Here is a 6,327-nt window from a genome sequence, read left to right on the forward strand (position 1 = left end):
AATTATTTGGATAAGAAACGAGCAGGTCCAGGTATTCGTCCTTTGCTGTGGACTAACCACAGAAGGTCAGTCACAGAGGCTCTAGAGAAGAGAAATGGGTCCCCGGTGCACTGCCGGCCGGAGTGGCCGAACCGTTCTAGGCGCTTCAGTCTGGAACCGCGCGACCACTACGGTCGCAGGTTCGAATCCTGCCTCGGGCATGGATGTGTGTGATGCCCTTAGGTTAGTTAGGTTTAAGTAGTTCTAAGTTCTAGGGGACTGATGACCTCAGATGTTAAGTCCCATAGTGCTGAGAGCCATTTGAACCATTTGAACCCAGTGCACTGCAGCTCACAGAAGCGGTTGCAGTAAGCCCCTGCTCCACACTTTGGGGCCAAATGTGGTTTGTTTCCTTTGAAGGCAGCTGTTGCCAAGCCACTGCAAGTCCGCACAGCATGATTGTGCGTGATGAATTTGCCTCAATGTACACAGATCTATGAAAGGGCCGCCATGACGCTGCTTGTCCACTGTGAGAAATTTCGTTGCCTTTTCTTCCATATATTGTTATCCAGCCATTGAGTCTTGCCCCCACCGTGGTTACGTGCGAAGGGCGCTTCCAATGAGTGGAACATGACTAGCAGTTGATACCAATCTCTTGCATGTTAAGATGCTTTCTGGAGGCCAATAACGGGAAATATCTGCAGGGTTCTCCAGTACTGGCGTAAATAAAGAGTTGCTCTCGCGGGTCACTGTGGCGAAGTCTGGGGATCCTCCGTTCCATGTTTTCAAAAAGTCCGCAATTAGGGTTTGACAGAGGAAAATTTGGGAAAGAGACTTGCGCTCATACTGCAGAGGGTGAGAGACTTCTGGTACTGGGGTGCACGTTTCCGAGTTTCGAGTGTATCGCATTTCGCATTAGCAAAATCCAGTTTCTGAGCAGCTCACAATTTGTCTGATTTGCTATGCAATTTGCGTTGCCTGATTAATTGTTTTGTTTTACGGGCCTTGGACTCAGTTACTTTGAATTTGCGAGCTGCACAGATTAGGAAAACTTGTAGCGTTTCCGAAGCAGTCTTCCACATAGATGGGCTACCACTCCACAGTGTTGGCGGGACATACGTGACGAAATTGAGCTTATAGTGAGCTTTCTGTTTCAATAATGTAAGTGAATTTGTGCTCCTTCTGTTGGAAAATTTTCTTGGTCAACATTAACACATTTTATGTTCATTTCATTGGAAACTTATTCTGTCCCATTTTAATGTGAAATGTGGTTATATCGTATAAATAAATGACTTATTATACTCAGACTTGATTTAAGTCTCTGAATCAAGGGTACACTTCAAAAACAAACATAATCCTTGGATATCTAATCAGTTTGTTTGACAGTGACCGTGTCCCATTCCAAAACAGGTGCTGACAATTTTTCATTTAAATATTAACTTTGAATGTACTCGTACTTTGATCTGTGGTTATCACTTACAGTGTACTAGCGTAGTACTGAGCTCGTCAGAGATGGACTATTGCCAGGTTGAAGAGAGACGTAAATAAGTTAGGCAGGGAAAGTCCTTTTCACATCACACCAGAGACAACAGAGACTTACATGGTATAGAGCCAAGTCAATTGGGATATTGTGTGTTATTCTGTGGGCCTCACCGTTGACTTTCGGTTCTGCTTGTGGCCGTGAGATTGAAGACATCGTGTTTGTAGATAACCTGATGAAAGGTCGCAGAAAACAACGACTTTAGGCCGCCAAATCTCTCCTGGGGTCATAGCGGGGGGAAACTACTGGATCATACATCTACATCTACATCTACATTTATACTCCGCAAGCCACCCAACGGTGTGTGGCGGAGGGCGCTTTACGTGCCACTGTCATCATCACCTCCCTTTCCTGTTCCAGTCGCGTATGGTTCGCGGGAAGAACGACTTCCGGAAAGCCTCCGTGCGCGCTCGAATCTCTCTAACTTTACATTCGTGATCTCCTCGGGAGATATAAGTAGTGGGAAGCAATATATTCGATACCTCATCCAGAAACGCACCCTCTCGAAATCTGGACAGCAAGCTACACCGCGATGCAGAGCGCCTCTCTTGCAGAGTCTCCCACTTGAGTGCGACTAGGTAACTATTTCAGGGAGTCGACAAAAGCTCGCCAGTGTGTGGGTAGAATGGTAAATCGTGTTGGTATAGCCTTCTGGACCATGTATCACACTGAGTTCGCACCACACACTCCATGAAGAATGTGCAGATCATTGCCTGGTAAGGCCAGCCTTAGCACACGAAGAGCACGCCCAGGATGCGTCGGGAAGAACTCCACCCCAGTCTCCAGGCAGCAGTCTTCATGAACTGACACAGCATGCGTTTCACTCACGGTAATAAACAACGAATGTGTGACTGTATTGGTGCCCGTGGGGATAGCGCTTGATTCTGATGTTGGTGATGGACATCAGTTCAGAGTTTCATAATAAATCGGACTGGAGCTTCACGTACACGTAAAATTCTGGGTTTCCTTCAGTACAGTTACTGTTCTTCGTATTAAGAGTAGGTATAATTTTCAGTCTGAAGTGTAGCTGCTGAACAGTTTTGAGGTAGCTGGCTGATGCCAGTTCCTGTACAGCAGTAACAGTGTGAGGAAGGTTTGGGTCCGCTGCTCTTGGGCCGCCCTTCCGTAATCTGCGCACGGCGGCCGCGCAGTTGGATGGGGCAGAGCGTCGCTGGCCAGAGGTCGCCGTGACGCGCTGACTGGCGTTGACGCGCGACCCCGGCGCTCCCAGGCCTCGCCTCGGCGCCCGGCGCTCGGCTGCGGCCGCCGGTGTTCGGGCGTTTTCGGCGGCGGCGGCCCGGCCTACCGGGCGCTGCGCGGGCCCCGGACAGTGCAGCCGCAGCAGCAGCCGCAGCCGCTAGAAGCGCCGCCTCGTGAGCCGCTGGTGAAGCTCTGCCAGACACCTGTCAGCAGGCATTGCCGCGCCGCGACACTCACGCCCACCCCCGGCCGCCGCTGTTTGCCCTCTCCGGTGAGTACACGCGCGCTGCTCCCTAACCTACCTCTCCCTTGAACCGCACTTAATCATATATGTTTTTTCTTTCAAATTACGAAAGCAAGAGTCTCAAATACTGTGCGCGTCCACCTGTCAAACATCCTCAGCGTCAAAACTCCAAAATGGTACGAGCTTTTACGAAACTGGAGACATCTAGCGGCCGAAGTGTGACACAAGTAAAATGTGACGCCATCAGGTCTTTTTTTTTTTTTTTTTTTTTTTTTTTTTTTTTTTTTTTTTTTTTAAAAAGAAGAAATATCAGAAACAGAGGTATTTACAGCTTGTTTCACTGAGAAGATCCATGCGACATGTACTTTGTGGATTTATGAGTATACGAACTTACACCATACCATACACCTTGCATCAGCTGCTGTTGGAACATTTTTATACATCGTCCTTGACTATTACAGTTTCTAAAAGATATGGGCATAAAAAGAGGGCAAATTTGCGCATTGCTCCTGGCCATTGTGCTAAAAATATGAACTGTTTTTTGCTGGTATAATTGCTGTATCCTCGAGAATCTCTCCGCTCAGTTTTGGGGCTGATAACATGTTTTATTCTGTGCCCATCACAGGTGACAACTGCGACATACATATTGATCACTTTGTTTTGAATCGCACAATTTACCTGTCCAGCCTCTAATGTAACCTAATTTTGTTTTTGGTTGCAGGTTTGTATGCCTGACACTAGAACTCTGCCACCAGAAGGTTTTGGACATTATTGTACTTTTAACTCAGTTTGAAGACTTTGCTCATCGTCGGTCAGTTGTTGTCGTTCGTAGTTCACCTGCATCTTGGATTGGACACTTGGATGTACTTGTTGCGCTTTGTTCTCCACATAAATTAACATTGTTTGTATTAATAAAACTCAAAATAGCCCCCGAATTCTCAAATTATGGAACAAAATCTTACAACGACTGTGAGAGAACTTTTAACGAAATAATAAAAGTAATAAAAATTAATTGATGTATAGTTCAACCCGATGTAATTAACCAAAAGTGATAATAAACTCTGCCTCGGGCATGGATGTGTGTGATGTCCTTAGGTTAGTCAGGTTTAATTAGTTCTAAGTTCTAGGCGACTGATGACCTCAGAAGTTAAGTCGCATAGTGCTCAGAGCCATTTGATAATAAACTTCATATGCCATGAAGTGGTTGTATAAGGATGCGTACGCTTTGTCGGTAAAATGAGGTCAGTTAAGACACGGTAAAACATAAGTCTGCTCAAGTGCTCATGAAACAGTTATCAGCGACCGAGGTGCATGACGAATATTCGTAGATATGAAACAACAGACACTTCGCATTCAGAAGAAGGAGATACTTTCTGGCGTAATGGCGTAAACAGCGCAACAGGCCAAGCCCTGAGCAGTTTAAGTTTTCGGCTATCGCTTTACCACGGGTCTCACAAGAGAGACGTAGTTAACAGACAACAGTTTTCTCTTTACTGTAGATGCTTACTTTGGCTCTAGAGGAATAAATAAAATTTTACAGATTTAGTTTTTTTATTTGGTTGTTGAATAAGGCATTGTAAACCTACACATGGTTCAAGCAAAACATGTGCATAATCAATAATTAGAATTTGTATTCGGAGAAAACAATTTTTCTTGCAATTTTTCTTCGTGTTTAAATGTTTAGTACGCAATAGCATTGCCTATTCTAGTTTCCTGTGAACTTCTTTTCGCACCTCCGCAAGTTAATTTCGTTAATATCATAGAATTTTCTGCCAAAATAAATATTTTCTGTATCATGGAGCGCTACAGCATTGTTAAAAATATAATTTTACAGTTTAATAACCAAAATTATATACTGGATTCAAAACAGATCGCAAATGTTTTATTTCCTATACTTTACATCTGAGTATATTAGACGTTTACTGTTATCACGATGCCAAGCATATGATGCCCTGTTTCTAGTTTCAGTAGCGTGATTATCTTGCAACCTGAATAACCAAAGCAACAGGCTAAAGCTATGGCGACCGTCTCCTGCGCCCGTTTTCATAAGCGAGATTTGGCTTGCGCCGAACGGGGCATTTTTGCGTCTAACATTTCTGACATCCGTACCTGACCCTCTCTAACGTTGGTGCTGCGGTTGGTAAAAGTTGTCTAGTGCCCCCCTCCCCCTCCCCCTCCCCCTCCTCCTCCCCTCCCCCTCCCCATCTCCCTCCTTTGTATTTTTCGTAGTTTACGTACAATATATGTTCATAACTTACAGCAAAATACTCGTTGGAAACTTTTAGGGTATCTAATACAGATTTTCTGAATTGACCTTTCAATTTTAGTTTTTATAACTAAAATCGCTGTGAATATGACAGAGTGTGTTAAATATAGCGCAACATGGACATCATGCTGGACTATAGACCAATCTGTTACTCAACCTTTATTTCCCGTTGACAGTCGTTGGCTTTGCCAAGTCACAATTATACTGTCACCTTTCAACCTGTCCTAGACAGACTACACTACAGATTATGCCCAACTTTGAGTGGCTGGGATTTCAGGGGAATATATCATTCTAGCCCTGAGTTCGAGTTTGGTTCCAGAGATACAAATGAAATGCTACTTACTTTTGCAAGCTAGTTGTTGGAAACTCAATATGCGCTTGACTTAGTGCAAGCGAGAAACTCAGATTCTATACACTAATAAATTTTTTTCCTGTTCCCATATTTTTTTTACGTTGGGCTTGCCTTCTCTAGTTTGCTGTAAACATTCGCTTTCTCAACCTCACACGTAAACTGTGTGATAACCGTAGAATTTTATCTCTCTTACAAGCCACAATAAATATTTTATTTGTTTTCCACCAACTCTGCATCAACAGTCCCTGGCAGAGGTTTCATCGAAACACCTTCAAGCTGTTTATCTACCCTTCCAGTCCCGAACAGCGAGCGGGTGAAATGAATACTTAAGTCTCTCCATGCGAGCTCTGATTTCTCTGATTTTATTTTGATGATTATTTGTCTCTGTGTTGGTAGGCGTCAACAAAATATTTTTGCATTCGGAAGAGAAAGTTGGAGATTGAAATTCAAGAAAAGATATCGCTCCATCGAAAAGCGCCTTTGCTTTAGTGATTGCCATCCCGACTTCCGTGTCGCCTCCGATACACACTCTTCCCTATTTCGCGATAGTACAAAACAAGATGCCCTTCTTTGAACGTCTTCGATGTCGTGCGTCGATCCTATCTAGTAAGAATTTCATGCCGCACAGCAATACAGCAGAGGAGAGACAAGAGAATTGCAGGCACTGCCTTGAGGGGGTTTGTTGCAATTTCTAAGTGTTCTGGCAATAAAACGCAGTTTTTTGTTCACCTTCTACAAACGTTATA

This window comes from Schistocerca americana, chromosome 1 (assembly GCF_021461395.2).
Source record: "Schistocerca americana isolate TAMUIC-IGC-003095 chromosome 1, iqSchAmer2.1, whole genome shotgun sequence".
NCBI lineage: Eukaryota > Metazoa > Arthropoda > Insecta > Orthoptera > Acrididae > Schistocerca > Schistocerca americana.